Here is a 17,304-nt window from a genome sequence, read left to right as displayed (position 1 = left end):
TAATGTTTATTGACACTTGCTTTGTTCCCCCAAAAAGGATTACTGTTCACAGATGGCCTCATACCAGGAGGTTATCACTTCTTTGGAAGGCAGATAGGAGTGTAATCTGATGTCATTCATTCTTGGGCTCAAATGACCAGAGAGAACTTGTCTCCAGTGTGTTTGTTGGTGAGTCAGAAAGAACAGACTGAACAGCTCAGGAAGCAGATGGGGGAAAAAACCATCCTATGAGAACCTAGAGTTAGGCAGGGAAAGCAACGATCAGAGCTGCACAGAGGCCATTCTAAATCCTTTCTCCCTTGTTTAAGTGAGCACTACAGAGCTCCTGCAAGCCTTTGATAAGTCCTGGGTCACATCCCAAGACTGCAAAGCGACTTAAGACATCAGAGAAAGTAAACGCCTTCCACACACATGGCCGGTCACCAGAGATTTGGTGACACATTCAACATCGCAGAGCCAGCAATGAACTCCTCAGAATTAGAATCCACATCTCCTGACACCCCGGCCAGAGCTCCTCCCACTACCCTTCAGAGGTAGAATCACAGGAATGGCCCGAGAGAGAAGCAGCATAGGGGAATGTGGCATCATAGAGAGTTTGAAAAATACCAGCAGCTATCAGGTTCTTCCATTCCAGTTTACCCCTGGCTGACTTTCCATCTGATTATCAATTTCCTCACTTGTACAATAAGAAAGTAACGTCAGTAACTACCTCACTGGACCAATATGTGAATCTAATCAGACAATGCTGAGATCCCATAGTAGCTTTTAGTTATAGTCATAGAGAATAGAGAACGATGGTCCACTGCTTAATTTAAGAAAGGGCTGGTTGTACACGCCTATGCTCCTACCTATGGAGGAGACAGAAATAAAAGTGTCCAGGTTCCAGGCCAGCCTAGGCCTAGTAAGACTCTCTCCTCAAATAAAAATTTTTTTTAAGAAAAGCAGGACTTAATGGTGCATTCCTGTAATCCCAGCAACTTGGGAGGCCGAGGTAGGAGGGTAAGTCCCAGGCCAGGCCAATCAAACATGCAAGATCCCATCTGAAAAAGGAATGCAAAGCAAAACAAGTCCAGGAGTGGCTTAACGGGTAGAGAAAGCTCAGAGTTCAAACATCAGTACCAACAAAACAAAAACAAAAACGAAAGAGAAAATTACTCAATTTAAGAAACTTATGGCAAAACCAGTCTTGTTATCAGGACCCAATACCAATGATCATTGAGCACTCTCAATATTCTTTTCTTTTCTATTGTGCCAATGCCAGGGCTCAAATCCAGAAGTCTCATATTCTCACATGACTTGCTTGCTCACCACGGGCATTCTACCACTTGAGCCACACCTCCACTTTGGCATCTTGCTCATTCATTTATGATGGAGTCTTATGGACTTTTTCCACCTAGCCTGGCTTTGAACCACAATTCTCTAGGTCTCAGCCACCTGTACCTGGCTGAATTATTTACTTTCTATTCCTTCAAAATCCACTATCTAGATCAATTCTTCTTGCATAAAGCAAGGGGGGGGGGAATGTTTGTCAGTAAAGAACCTGGCCAAGGCCTTTCAGGAACATTTTGAGTAAAACAATTATTTCCTCAGTTCTCCCCCTCCTTTCTCCCTATACATTTTGTAATATTTGAAACTCATATTTGTTTTCCTATCCTAAAATCTCAGGTTGCATTTTAGTCCATTTGATTACATTAAGTCAACACTACACAAAGTCAATTGACAACACCTCGAGCTTGACTATGTACCAGGAAGGCTGGAAGGTGTCAGAGCCTTGTGACAACCCAAATAGATCCATGGCCCCTTTCCACTGGGTCTCCTCCTCAGGCCTCAGACAGACAGAGAACATGATTTGAAATGAGACAGTCCACAGAGGAACGAATGACTGATAGTTTGTTAACCACCACTCCTAGATTCCACTCGGGTGCTGCCGGGTAGCTTCCACAGACACGATCTTATATCTCTTTCAAACAAAACACAAAAGAAGATATATTTTTTTCCTATGACAAAAGGCTTTTCAATGGTCATTTAAGCAAACCCAAAGTGCAAGTTTAAATTCTAACCTCTCTCTCCCTCTCTCTCTCTCTCTCTCTGTGTCTCTGTCTCTGTCTCTCTCTCTGCTTTCCTTCCAACTCAGTTTTTAATGGGAGAGATACAAAAAGCAATAGTAGCTATCTATGTACTGAACAAACCTCCCCAGAAGAAATTGAACAGAGCAATTAATGTGGAATAATTCTTAATGACAGTTGGTTATAAACTCAATACATCGTCAAAATATCTATTCAAACATGAGAGAAGTGGGTAAAGATGGACAGAGAGAAGGAAACCTTTTGGCATAGACACTAAAGAATTAAATAACAACAACAAGCCTTCCTGTGAAAGAAGCCACTCCTTGGCTCTTCCTGCCCTCCCTCTGTTTTACCTGGATGCGCAGCCACCAGCCCCCCACCCCTCTTCCTCCTCACATGTGGAGCCTCCTGGATGACAGGTGACCAGTCCCCTTGTCTCCACACTACACAGATGTCAGAGATGTGCACAGTTTTCCAAGTTTTCAGCTCATATTTCAAAACATCCCACCTCCTGATGGCAGCAAGACAGAAACTGTTCCAGGAGACGTGAAAATCAAGTCTCATTATGCTGTCGGAGAATGCTCGGTCTTCAAGGGGGGAAAGCAGACACAACAAAACCCCTCAACCACCACACACAATCGTATTTCAGATTCCACTTACTTGTCCGTCTCTGAAAGAGTCAGTGACTCCGGGGAGGTTCTTTACAGGGCTACCAGGAAGAAAAAAAATAAAACCCAGAGGAATCATTCTTCTCTTAACTGCAGAGACCACACACTTGAGCTGGTAGGGAGAGAACTACGCAGACTCCACCTCCAGCTCAAGTCCGGCCTGCAGCCACTCCGCCAGCTCATTGTTCCTGGGAAACCAGCAGCCCAGGGAGGGAGAAAGGAAATACATCCTTTTGGACACCCAGGGGGCACCATGAATCATTAACCAGACATGGAGAAATGAATCCATAAAGTCATTCTGGACTGGGCAATGGCCTTCTTATACATGCCTCTTTATAACAAGATAGGGGCTGGGAAGGTGGCTTAGTGATAGAGTGTTTGCCTAGCACGCATGAAACCCTGGGTTTGATTCTTCAGTACCACATACACCGAAAAAGCCAGAAGTGGTGCTGTGGCTCAAGTGGTAGAGTGCTAGATTTGAGCAAAAGAAGCTCAGGGACAGTGCCCAAGCCCTGAGTTCAAGCCCCCCCAAAAACAAACAAACAAATAAATAAACAAACAACATGGGGTGAGTTTCCACCTATGTTTATTTCAGAGCAACTTGTTCCCCTAGGAAAGACGCCAGACCTGATACTAACCCGGAACTGGGTGTGGCTCAGAGAAATCAATACTAAGTGGCCACGTATGCCAAAGCATCTTGTGCCTGGATATTCAAAAGCGAAAATGCAAAAGCCAGAAAGTGGGTTTTATACCACTTCCCATGCGAGCAACAAGGATTCTGTGTCCTTCTAATCCTCTCCTCGGTCCACCCTTCAAAAGAGGCTGCCCACAGGCCAGCCGGTGAACATGGAACCAATTATTACAGAGCTCCATGTCAAAGCCAGGTCCTGTTTGCTTTGAAAAGAATGTGATCCCAACATATTCCTATATTTGCAAAATTCATCTTGTCCCATAGCTGGATCAGTGTATAAGATCATCTTGGCCTGAAGCAAAATGGCAGTGGGAAAAGAAAAGTGTTTGTTTGTTTGTTTGTTTGTTTGTTTTGCCAACAGTAAGAAAGATAGACCAAAGAAATGCTGGCTACTTGGACAGTGAGGAAAATGATGGGGTAGGCACAGGCTTTGCCCCACATTTGCTCAGAGAGGGTGAGCACAAAGGCCTTCTCTGATACACCGTATTACATAAAACAGAAGGTTGTGTCCCAGAGCCAATCCAAACAGCATGAAACCCTCACCCGGTCAGCAGAAGGAAGACACACCTCCAGGTCTGTCAGCTCGAGCCAGGGTTGCAGAGGGTAACTCTCTGGGTTTATTATTATTGAGACAATTCCACAAAAGGATGCTGCTCTTGCCACTGCCAAATGCATTTTCAAAATCTGTTTCCCAACACGAATGGCATTTCAAGCCAAGGAACTGGCAACTCAAGAGGCTTTGGCTGCCTTCTCTTTCCTACTTGCAGCTGGGCCTAAGTTCCAAGTGTACTTGGCACCAGAGTGTCATTAGATGTTATTAAATTGCGATGATCATGGGCAAAGCAACTCATGGGGCAAGGAGGAAGACAGTGGCTGCAGGGAGAAGGCTGGCCTTACATCAGCTATGTGAATGTGGGCCAGGCCTCTTCCGTCCCCCGCGAACCCCTGGATCTCATACACCGTGGAGAGTCTGTACAGAACACATTTATTTTCAAGTCACATGGCATTTGGGGCAATAAAACTGAAAAGCTTATTTGAAAACCTGCAGTTGCTTTGGTTTCAAGGCAACAGAACGAATCTCCTAGGAGCTTACTTATGTAGCTGAAGTGAGAGAGTGTTTACATTTACCTAGCAAGCCTGAGGCCCTAGGTTCAATCCCCATAATGCTTCCTTTCTTCCCTCCCATGATTGTGCAAGTATGTATGTATACATGTGTATGTGTGTGTGTGTGTGTGTATATATATATATACATATGCATATATATATATATACATTTGTGTGTGTGTGTGTGCATTTGTGTGTGCTGGTCCTGGGGCTTGAACTCAGGGCCTAGGAACTGTTCCTGAGTTTTTGTGCTCAAAGCTAGCACCCTGCTACTTAGCGCTACAACTGCATTTCTAGCTTTTTGGTAGTTAATTGGAGATAAGTGTCTTACAGACTTTCCTGTCTAGCTGGCTTGGAACTGTGATCCTCAGTTACCAGCCTCCTGAGTAGCTAGGATTATAGCTGTGAGCCACCAGTAAACTAATTGTGCTTTTTAAAAAAAGACTGTCTCTAATTATGAACATCGTATGTCTTCAATGCCATCATCTGTTCTTCTTTTAAACGACATTTTACAAACATCACCATCGTCACCCTCCTCATCATGACCACCATCATCATCACCATCACCACCATCATCATCAAGTGCTATCATTATGATCGTTATCACCACCACTGTTATCATCATTGTTCTCATCATCATCACTATTATCACCATCATCATTGTCATCTGCCCTTTCCAGACCCAGGTGAAATGAAGCAAGAGGAAAGCCCGGCCAATGTGATGGGCAGAGGGGAGGAGCAGATCACAAGGCTCAGCCCAGATGTGTTCACTCTAAGGTGCTGAAGGAACACATGCAGATTTCAAGCAGAGGCTCAGGGACATGTGGACAACTGGGCTTGACAGAGAAAACGATGAATGACACAGACACAAGAAGAGAGAAGAAGAAGCCGGGTGCTGGTGGCTCACGCCTGTAATCCTAGCTACTCAGGAGGCTGAGATCTGAGGATCACGGTTCAAAGCCAGCCCGGGCAGGAGAGACCGTAAGATTCCTATCTCCAATAAACCACCAGAAAACCGGAAGTGGCGCTGTAGCTCAAGTGGTAGAGCGCTCGCCTTGAGCTGAAGAGCTGAGGGACAGCACCCAGGCCCAGAGTTCAAGCCCCATGACCGACCAAAAAAAAAAAAGAAGAGAGAAGAAGAAGCAGTTGAGGTAGGAGTACGAGTTGCAAATGAGGTCACACTGAAGAGTTGGACGTGAGGTCTGCTGGGCCTATCAAAGGATGAGCTTGCTGTGACGTCAACTCTTTCCTTTTTCTCAGACTTGGTCTGGAGATGAAGTATGATACTTCATGCTAACAATGAGAGGCTGGCTTCTGTGTTCTTGAGGAATCTAAGGGTAAATCACAGCCCAGGTCTCTTTGCTGTGGTGTAGAAGCAAGGCGGGGTAGCAGGTGGGGGTGGTTTAGTGGGGAATCCCCCTTGTCTGCACACAACTCCTTTGTGTGCTCTTCATTCATGAGTCTGGATCATCAGGAAATGGAGTCATGGGATGATAAAGACAGCACTTTAAGAATGTAAAAACAGATTGCAAGGAAATTTAGGCACGCGGCTGATCTTTTTTAGCAATGGAACCAAGTTTCGGTTGGGTGTAAACACAGAATTGATATTTTTTTAGGGAAAAATATTGGAATGTGTCTCAATGAAATCATATGATTCCACAACTTCAAAATAATCAGGAGGGCAGGGGAGAATAGAAAGATGAAATATAGATCAATTAAGATTAGTCATCGGTTAGAATGTTGATACACAGTGATGGACAGTTCAATAGGATGTCTACTTTTCAGTGTACTTAAAACTTTTCAAAACATCAGGACTTCACCAAGTGCCAGTGGCTTACACCTATAATCTCAGCTACTCAAGAAGCTGAGATAGAAAGATCACAGGGTTTTTTTAGCCAACCCAGGCAAGAAAGTCCATGAGACTCTTATCTCCCATTAACCACCAAAAAGCTACAAGTGGAGCTGTGGCTACAGTTGGTGGAGCCCTAGCCTTGAGCAAGATAAAAAGCTCAGGAACAGTGCTCAGGCCCTAAATCAAACCCCAAGACCAGCACCTCCCCTCCCAAAACAAAGTTTTTAAGTACCAATAAAATTCTAGAATATGGTACGAAAGTTGAATTTTTTTCATGAGTTCAGCACGCTCTTTTTCCCTTCAGATCCAAAAATACTGTTGCTGTTCAGTGCATGCTGAGAACATACTCTACCATTGTTCTACACCCCAGCCCTAAAGACTAGAAATTTTAATGGCATTGTGGTCCAGTCCTTTCTAACCACATAAAACAATAGGGGCACAACTTTGATTCAATCAGCTACTTCAAGACAAGAGGCTACAAGGAAATGCACAGGTAAGTTCATCAGTGATCCTTCTTAGAAGAAACTGGTAACATCTTTTCTGTCTCTCTCCAAGCTTGTTGCAACTTGGATCTTAAGTGTTGGCAAAGACTTAGTGTTCAAGGCTTGCTTTGGGATGAATGGAGCTGCCTAAAGCTGGCATTTGGCAATTTTGTTACTGAATCTCCTGGAGGGACATTAGGGGTATATCCTGGAGGGGCTTTGGGGAGCCCAGCTACTAACTCTCTCTCTTGCTTCCAGGCTACCACATACTCTCTGCCATGAGGCTCTGCTCACCATGTGATCAATTACAACTAGCCAACAATTCCACAGACTGAAACCTCAGCAATACTGTTCCAAAACAAATGTTTCCCCTCTGTAGGTTGGTTATCTCAGGTACTGTCATGGTGTTAGGGAGCTGATAAAACGCACAGCCCCATCTAATGTATTTTATTGAGCTACATTCTACCGCAATCAAGTCAATCTAATTTATTTGATTCAGCTACTTTCGACCACAATGAAGAATGCCTGAAAAAGGAAGCTTCTAGATTTTCATTACCTTCCCTCATGCCCTCTCTATAAAAAGAGATGTAAAGCCAGGCACCAGTGGCTCACGCCTGTAATCCTAGCTACTCAGGAGGCTGAAATCTGAGGATTGCAGTTCAAAGCCAGCCTGGGCAGGAAACTCCGTGAGACTCTAATCTCCAATAAACCACTAAAAAACCAGAAGTGGCGCTGTGGCTCAAGCAATAGAGCACTCGCCTTGAGCTGAAGAGCTGAGGGACAGCGTTCAGGCCCAGAGTCCAAGCCCCACGACTGACAAAAAAGAAAAGAAAAAAAGAGAGATGTAGATAGAAAAGCATTGTTGGTAAGAAGAAGGAGAATGATCAGGAAGAGAAGGAGGAGGAGGAGGAGGAATGAGCAGAAGAGAAGGAGGAAGGGGAGGGCTGGAGGAGGAAGAGGAGAAGAGGAGGGGGGGGAGAAGAAAAAGAATGAAAACAATCCATCAAGAACACTTAGTAATGAATAAATATTCTCACCTGTCAGTTTGATCGCTTTTAAGCACATTCTTTAAATATTTAATGAAGCAGAGTACTTTTTATGTTGACTGATATCTGCATCCTTTTTCCTGTGAACTGTTTATTCGAATCACTTGCCTGTGTTTACATTAGGCTTATGTATCTATTTATTAATATTATTATCCTTAAGTAGTTGTACAAAGGGGTTTCAATTCACCATGTCTGTTTATGTGTGTAATATATCTTGATCCCTATCACCCCTTCCATCCTTCCCCCACCATCTCTCCCAACCCCATTATCCCCTAAATTTTCCTAGCTCTATTTCCACATATATGCATTGAATGTTATGATTGCATTTACCAACCCTTCCTCTCAGTGTAGGCTGATATTCTTATTGGCTTATTTGTAAGGCAGGATATTGCCCATCCTGTAGTCAATTTAATAGTGAATAAACATATGTATGTACACACACACACACACACACACACACACACACACATACAAAGTATCACTGTGACTTATATTCATCTGTGCTGAGGCAAAAGAATTGCTACTGACCTCTTTCCAGGTCTTTCTAACTCAATGCCAAATTGGAGTGGGGGGAGAAGGGGGTGGGAATCATAAAACAGAAATCTAGCCCTTTCCCCAGGCCTTTGGCACATTCCAAAATGGCTCGTGTTCCTTGCCAAAAAGAAACAAGAGGGCCAAAAAATATGAAAGGATTCTTCACCCTCTCTAGCAGGGAAAGTTCAACCTATTCCTCTGCCCGGTGGCTGTTTCTACAATATCTGGTTGCCATCCTCTACCAAAAAGCTGCACGGTTGTGAGAGTCGTGTTTTGCAAAACATAGTCTAGCAAAAGATCACAGTGGTCTTTGCCTTTTGCTCTGCTACATGTCTTCCTAACTTTAGTACCCCTCTCACTGCTGAGACTCCCATTTAGAGGTCCACAATGGTCAATTAAAAAGCAAAAGCTGCCAGGCACCCATGGCTCACGCCTGTAATCCTCGCTACTCAAGAGGCTGAGATCTGAGGATCATAGTTCAAAGCCAGCCCAGGCAGGAAACTCCATGTGACTCTTAGCTCCAATAAACCACTAAAAAACCGGAAGTGGCGCTGTGTCTCAAGCAGTAGAGTGCTCGCCTTGAGCTGAAGAGCACAGGGACAGCGCCCAGGCCCAGAGTTCAAGCCCCATGACCAACTAAAAAAAAAAAGCAAAGACTGCCAGCCACCAGTGGCTCATACCTGCAATCCTAGCTACTTGAGAGGCTGAGATCTGAAGAGCACAGTTAAAGCCAGCCTGGGTAGAAAAGTCCACGATACTCTTAACATCAATAAACTACTCAGAGTGCTGGGAAGGTGGCTCAGTGGTAGAGTGCTTGCCTTGCAAGTATGAGGCCCTGGGTTCAATTCCTCAGCACCACATAAACAGAAAATGCCAGAAGTGGCGCTGTGGTTCAAGTAGTAGACTGACAAAAATAGGAAAATAAATAAATAAACTACTCAGAAAAATAAACAGAAGTGGTGCTGTGGCTCGAGTGGTAGAACACTACTAGCCTTGAGCGCAAGGAGGCTGAGTGACAGTGTCCAGGCCCTGAGTTCAAGCCCAAGACCAGAAAAAAAGAAAATAAAAGGCAAAGACTAAGAAATAATTCCAAGGAAACCACAAAATGTAAATATGAGATTTTTCTGAAAATGAGAAAGCTAATCTATACAAGCAAACAATGTATTCATGCCAAAGCACTAATAATCAATACTATCACAGATCCTCATACAACCTCTTAACAGAAAGTTCCATGGTCTGACAGAAAAACTGAAATGTTCTAATTTTTGCTCCTGAACAAACCACCATCACGATAATTAACAAATAGTGCTTCAGGCAATGCTATAACTCAAGGTGTCAAAAGAACTGAAGTTCTAGAGTCTTAGGAAATAAGTCTAGCGATTCAGGCGGCCATCTGGAAACATGTAAATTAATTCATCACCAAGGCTGAGCACAAGAAAAACACACAGAAATTTTCTATTAAAGCAGAACCATGTTCCACCTACCTATGTGATCACAGGGCTGTGAGTAAAAAGAATAGGTTCACAGATGCTCCACAGTGTCTCATACCTTCATTACCTAAACCATGTTCCAAATTGGTTTTAGTAGCCAAGAAGAGATCAACGATAATGAGCCCTGGATATACTAATGTTGTTAATATTTTTCACTTGTAGGTTTCTATTGGATTGATTTTAACTGGGTGTTACTAATCAAAATTCTCACAAGTCTTTATTACTGGGGAGCAAGATAAAAGGTGTGTGTGTGTGTGTGTGTGTGTGTGTGTGTGTGCGTGTGTGTGCGCATTCAGATGACTTAAAAGTCTCCAACAAGCACCTGTGATTCACTGTAGGAGTCCCAGCTACTCAGTCCTAACTGAGATCTGAGGACTGCAGTTCAACACTAGCCCAGGCACACAAATCCATGAGACCCTTTAACCAGAAAAAGACCAGAAATGGATCTGTAGCTCAAGTAGTAGAGCCATCAGCCTTAAGTGAGAAAGCCAAGCCAGAACATGAGGGCCTCAGTTCAAACCCAGTTCCCTCCCCATACACATGTGTATACACACACATACATACAAGTAAACAAATGAATGAATGAATATATAAATAGGCCTCTGAAAAAAGTATATATGGTAAATTAAAAAGCATCTCAATGTGACTCTGTGAAAAAGGGTTCTAATGGGAAAGGACCCATAGCTGTGGGACCCTGAAAAGCTATTAACCTAAGCCCCATCCCTGAAATAAGAATACTAATATTTACCTCGATGAGCTTTAAGTAGCCAAGAAATATATGTCCTGCCTCTTAATCTTATTATTTTATTTTAGTTTTCCAGAGCTGAGGACCGAACTCAGGACCTTGTGCTCTTCCGCTGAGCTAAACCTCCAGCCCCTGTCCAGACTCTTAATAAATATGTATTCAATCAATGAATGCTGGGAGTTAGCAAGTCAGCTACATGCTACTTTTTTTTTTTTTTTTTTTGGCTATGGGGCCTGAACTCTGGGCCTGGGCACTGTCCTTCAGATCTTCACTCAAGGCTAGCACTCTACCACTTGAGCCACAGCGCCATGTCCAGTTTTCTGGTGGTTCATTGCAGATAAAAGTCTCACAGACTTTTCTGTCTGGGCAGGCTTTGAACCGGGATCCTCAGATCTCAGCCTCCTGAGTAGCTAGGATGACAGGCGTGAGCTACTGGCACCTGACTTTGCACTGCTACTTTTTTATATTAACAAGTATTGCTCATGAGAAAAGTCATATTTATTATACACAAGACACAGCCTTCAATGTTTCACATGACTTACTTCAGGCTTACCCAAACAGCACAAAGTGTTACTCCCACTATTTCAAGGGCCTTGTCCAGATACAGAGAGAGTGATCAGCATTAGCTTATATTATAATTCCATTTAGTCCTTCACTGGACTGGATCTTCATCACAAGCCTATCTCTGCTAGCTTGTGTGGAAGGATTGTTGCTGAACTATGTCAGGGCTATATATAAATTCTGGGACCCAAAGGAAAATGTCTTGGACTAAATCCACTGTACAGGCTTTCCTCTCAGATGACTGGGCTGCTCTAAATAACACGTGCAGGTTATCAAGATGTTTACAAGGGATCTCTGGGACATGACCTAGGCCCTGGTCACACAATCAGAAAGCTACGTATTGCCATGACCTTGCCTCAAAATACTGTGACCTTTTTGGACTTCCGTTCCCTTCATGCTAAAAGGGAAAACATTTTGCTCAGCCAGCCAGCTAATTTTCTCACTAAATGATGCTCTGGTATTTGAGAAGGGCACTACATCAGCTTCATAGCTGAGATCATAAGGTTTTTATTCTTGGTGAGTGTACAAACTAACATCCCTTCCCTAATGTGGCAATGCTGATGAAATTGAGATCTGTTCCTCACCTGACATAAATAGTTGGTGACTATTTGCAAAGTTGGGACTCTGATCCCTGTGTAAAAGATACAATGGATGATGGATGTTTATCTTATGTGTGGTGGCTCTCATTCTAAATATCAAAGAACTGGTAGTGTTGTGTGTGTATGTGTGTGTGTACACGCATGGGCACACGCATGTGCACACTGGTACAGGGCCTGCATATGCTCTCTCTTGGCTTTTCCTGCTCAAGACTGGCCCTTACCACTTGAGCCACAGCTCCATTCCTGGCTTTTTGTTGGTTCATTGGAGATAAGGATGGTTTCAAACCTCCATCCTCAGATCTCTGCCTCCTAATCAGCTAAGATTAAAGGCATAAGCAACCAGCATCTGGCTCTCTTAGTGTCTTAATGGATTCATGGATCATTTATTTATCCTGATGCTTATCCCAACCTGATTCCTCTCCCCTTCCTGATAGAGGATTCAACCACTCCATTGACTGAGCCTCTAAAATCTGACATTATGACAGAGACCTCATCATTCAAAACTAAATGAATACTCAAAATCAAATACATCCTACCGACTGTCTAATGCTGTTTCCTAAATACAAAGACCTCCTAGCTCTTCCTATCAAAGATGGTAGTTGCTCCACGAAGAAATTGCCCCATTCTCTAGTGTATAAATGATGAAATAAATAAATAACCAAGATGGCTTCTCACTAAAGAATATCCTCAATGCATCCATCCCAGTCTCCAGTGTGCTGGGTTCTTGGTCAGTGCCTGGGAAAAACAATGGAGGGAAATGTTCCCTCACCACCTGTGACCCCATCTTTTTCCCTCAAATGCTGAATGCCTCTACGTAGGAGGCCTTCTAGAATTCAATTTTAGCACAAGATTTCTTTTTTCAATCAATAGTTCCATAAATAAAAACAAGAACCGCTATTTTTTAAAAAGTTAACTATGAGAAATAACAGCCAGACACTGGTGGCTCATGCCTGTAATCCTCACAACTCAGGAACCTGAGATCTAAGAATCCCAGTTGAGAGGCACCCCAGACAGATAAATCCAAGAGACTCCCATCTCCAATCAACCAGCAAACAACCAGAAGTAGAGCTGTGGCTCAATTGGTAGAGCACCAGCTTTGAGTAGAACAAGCCAAGTCAGAGCTCAAGACCCTAAGGTCAAGCCCCAGTACTGACACAAAAATAAATAAATAAATAAATAAATAAATAAGGGAGGGAGCCAGACAGAGAGAGAAAGAACAGGGCACAGTATATTGAGGAATAAACGAGAGATCTAAGAAAGTATGGTGTTTGTTATTATTTTTTTAAGTGATGGGAAATTTGAGAACTATTCCAGCCAAGAAAAGAAAGCAGAAAGGGAAATGATCTGAAGAGCCTGAGGGGTAGAGTCTTCACGAACACCTTGAGACCTAATGTACAGTGCAGAGCCATAGACTTTCCAGGAAAACAACCTTTACACAAGTAGGGGAGGAAAAAAATAGTGACAACAAGCAGAAAATCCACTGTGAAAGGCAGTTCAGAAGGCACTGGGTACTGATGTAAAACATGGTGTTCTGCCAAGACTTCCCACAGGGGTCCCAGAAAGCATGAAGCCAAGAAATCTTAGAAATAGCCAGAAGAGGACTTCCCGCCATTCCAAATGAAATGTTAACCTGGTGCTCTTACAATAGACAAGCTTCTGAGGAAGTAGATGAGAAACATCCAGAGAAAACTCAACCAGGCAACCCAAACTGGGCTGAAATGGCAAGTAGGCCCGATCCAGGACTTCTATTTCTCCTAAGGAAGAGGCTCCCCCAGTCCCAATCAGATCCCCGTAAAAATCTCCAGACAAATGACTCAGACAGGACACTCGCTCCCTGTGTAGCAAAGATCATGTGCAACTCTAAGACACATTTTGCTCTTCTAGAAATCTTAGCAAGTCTGTTATTAAAGGATCTTTAAATATAGGTTTGTTCCTTTGACATTTTTTTGTCTTTAGTTGTACAACGTTGTACAATTGAACATGTCAGCTTAGGGGAACAATGCATCTCAATGTCACCCCTTCCTTCATTCTCCCGCACCCCCTTCCTAACCCCATCCTCTCTAGTAACAGGATTCCCCTTTCACAAAGTACACTGAATATGATTATGAGCTCATTCGCCCACTTGTCTTCTCTCCATTCATCTGTGATTTTTTAATGTTGTTTTTGTTTTCTTTTACCAGTACAGGGAGCTTGAACTCAAGAGCTACATACTTGCTAGGCTTGCTTGTTCTTTTTAATTCTTCTGGTTATATACCTAGGAGAAATTAGAACATCACTAATTTGGTGATCTGTCTTTAAAGAGGTAGTCAAGTTAAAATGTTGCCGTTAGGATAGGTCTTAAGTCAATACAACTAGTGTATTTATGAGGAAAAAGAAAAGAAAGAAAAAAAAGAGAAAGAAAGAAAGAGAAGGAAGGAAGGAAGGAAGGAAGGAAGGAAGGAAGGAAGGAAGGAAGGAAGGAAGGAAGGAAGGGGGGAGGTGGGGAGGGGAAAGGAAGGGAAGGGAAATGAGAAGTGAGAAGTGAGGGGGAGGGGAGGGAGGGAATAAGAAAGGGAGAAACAGAAAAAGAAACAAATGAGGTGAGAAGCGTGGGAGGGAGAGAGAGAAAGAGGGAGACAGGGAACTACCAGCACCCAGCTTCCCTCAAGTTCTAATACTCAGTGTGCCCATTTCAGTCTGAATATAAAGCCCGAGCTATAAGAAATACTTTTTTATGCTGGCACTAATTTTTTTTATCCCATTTGAAATCAAGAATAAACACTCATAACTTCCAAACTCAGGTTGTTTTCAGGTTATTCTCTGTTCCCAACAAGCCTTGTCTGGAGGTATAAGCTGTCTTTGGAAAGTTACTTATAATAAATAATACATCATTCCTCCACTGTCTCCCCTACCAATCTCTATATTCTGCATTGCCTCTAAGGCCTCACATTTCAGGAATATCACCCCCCACACACACACCTCCAAGGGGGGGGAAGAAAAGAGAATGAAATGGAATGTTTCATCTATCCAGCAGCTCTGGTGAGAGATGGCAAGAACACTTCCTTCTTCAGAGCCAAAGACTACATTCTCTGAAGCTAAAGGCTTTACTGACAATACTCTCCTCTCCCAATTGTCTCAACAGCCAAAAGCTATCTGGCTCTTCGAAAAGCTGAAAACTAGTTCTGTCCTAGGGGTTGAGACTTTGCAAAGAGTCCTGTTCTCTATGTCTGCCAAGTTGCAAACAGGTTGAGACTGGTGGGAAGAACGGAATGTCCTGTGAAAAAAAATAAAGGAGGAGTGCAGAGGTGGCCCGAGCGAGTGAGCGAGAAGGGCAGCCGGCCAGCCAGCCAGCATGTATCAAGTGTTTCACGTGCTGGGAACCAAAGCAAAACCACAGGCAGGAGCTGGGAAGAGGGGAGGAAGGAGGGGAGGGTGAGATTTGGAAAATTCTAGAAAGTGATGCTAAGCTCTTTGGAATGCTTCGTTTTCAAGAATAAAAGCCTTATGGGATGGCCGTATGATGTGTATCTACCTATCCTAGTTTTTTTAATCCTGAAATGTTACAAACAAATAAGAAAACACCCAACCTGCAAGTATGCAGATTACTTCTCTAAACCCTGATTGGAGAAGTTCAATGAACCAGAGAGATAGGATCTTACAAATAAATAAATAAAAGAACATTTCTCAGGTTTAGCTCCTCAAATATTCTCACGGCCAATCAAAATCTGTTACATAAAACTCCACAATATGGCTCAAAGGAAGAAAAAAAAATCTGTGGGGTACTGGAACTCTGTTGTACTTAATAACGCCTTGGAATAAGTAGGCCATTCACTAGGGCTAACACATTTTTCAAATAAAATAAATAGCAAAGGCTATTGAAGCAGGCCCTTTCATTACAGAATGCATCCCGTACTGGATATTCTGACAGAGGCTGCAATCGCTGGCCTCCCCAGGCCTCCTTCTGAGTATTTACACAACGGCATTATTCTCCAGTGAACCGAGGAATTGTGCAAGCCCAGGCTAAGACACAGTTTGATCTGACCCAGCAAGGAAAACGAACACACACATATGGAACATGTATGTAAGTTCAAAACAAGCCCGAAGTCCTTCTGCTCAAGATTTAAGAGAACTCATCTTGCAAAAGCAAGGACGGTGGGCGGGCTGGCTCTTTCCAAATAGCCAGGGCACAAGGAAGGCAAATATCTTCCCAGTGGAGCCACATAAGTGAACTGTGTCACCCAAAAGGGTAATTAATGAATGAAATAAATGCCTAGAAGTAGGCAGATCGCAGCACAGGTAGTATGGGAGGGTGGGGGGAAACAACCCAAAAATAACTAGTGAAAAACCAGGCTGGAGGAAGAAGGTGCCAAAGGATAGGAACAGCATAGCAAGAAAAACAAACAAACGAAACAATCCACCCATGCTGCACCAAGTTCTATCTCCTCCACCCCTCAGAAATCACAAAGCCGAAGTCGAATACAAGTTATTTCTGCTTCCCTGAACACCTCTGACTTAGTCTGGGCTGTATTCCTGCCTCCTGGAATTCCTTTCTTTACCTGGGCCTTCCCCTAAACTACACACCTGTGGCTTTGAGGAGCTCTTCTCCCGGCATCAAGTCCCACTTATTCTTCCACTTTATGTTTTTTTTAGCTCCTTCCTTGGCTCCATACCTAGGAGGCTAGAAGGTTATCTGTGCATCTGCTGTGTTGCTTAGTAGGGGGAGGGGGAGGGCAGTTACTAACAGTAGCCAGGAACTTAACAGATAAAACCTCTCCTAAACTCTCAGTGGCACAGTGAGTTGTCCCCGTGGTACAGAGGAGAAACTGAACTTTAGAACCAGCAGGTAAATAAACCGTGCAGTTACACTTTGATAAGAACAGCAGGTGTGTCTTGCTGACTTGCTCAGGGCCTGCATTTTCCTCATTGGACAATCAGAAGTATGATATGTGCACAGGACATCATCTATGCAAACTTCTTGATTTCTCTGCACCTTTCTTTTAGTTCAGTCTCCAATGGGGCTTTCCAATCCAGCCTAGGTTTTTGATCAACTTCCAAACAGATGCAATTCGACATGGACTTAGCTCATCTTTAGTCACACCAGATGGCTTCTTCTGTGCTGAATTCCTGCTGGAAGAATTCTCTGACACCTGCCAGAAGCTCCTGGGCCTGCTCACATGCACAACCTGGGAGCTACAGCATGTGAAGACTCTTGAGATCAACAAATAGTGCTTGAAGCCAGTGCTCACTCTGCAAAGAAGTAATCTGAGCTGGGAACGCCTGCAATCCTAGCTACCCAGAAGGCTGAGATCTGAGGGTCACAGTTCAAAGCCAGCCCAAGCAGGAAAGTCCATGAGATTTGTATTGCCAATTAACCAGCAAAAAGCTGGAGGTAGAGCTATGGCTCAAGTGGTAGAGCATCAGCCTTGAGTGACAAAGCTAAAAGCTAAAGGATAGTGCTCAGGTCCTGAGTTCAAGCCCCAGGAGGTG

General features: G+C 43.5%; 1 protein-coding gene across 1 annotated transcript in view; it reads right to left on the bottom strand.

Annotated features, from left to right (window-relative positions):
- The window catches only part of Map2k6 (mitogen-activated protein kinase kinase 6), a 111,200-nt gene that overhangs the window by 36,434 nt on the left and 57,462 nt on the right, over window positions 1-17,304 (bottom strand). The window lies entirely within an intron of this gene.

Source organism: Dipodomys ordii, unplaced genomic scaffold (assembly GCF_000151885.1).
Source record: "Dipodomys ordii isolate 6190 unplaced genomic scaffold, Dord_2.0 Scaffold7, whole genome shotgun sequence".
Classification (NCBI taxonomy): domain Eukaryota; kingdom Metazoa; phylum Chordata; class Mammalia; order Rodentia; family Heteromyidae; genus Dipodomys; species Dipodomys ordii.
Note: the sequence above shows the minus strand (reverse complement) of the source record. Positions and strands in the feature narration are given on the sequence as shown.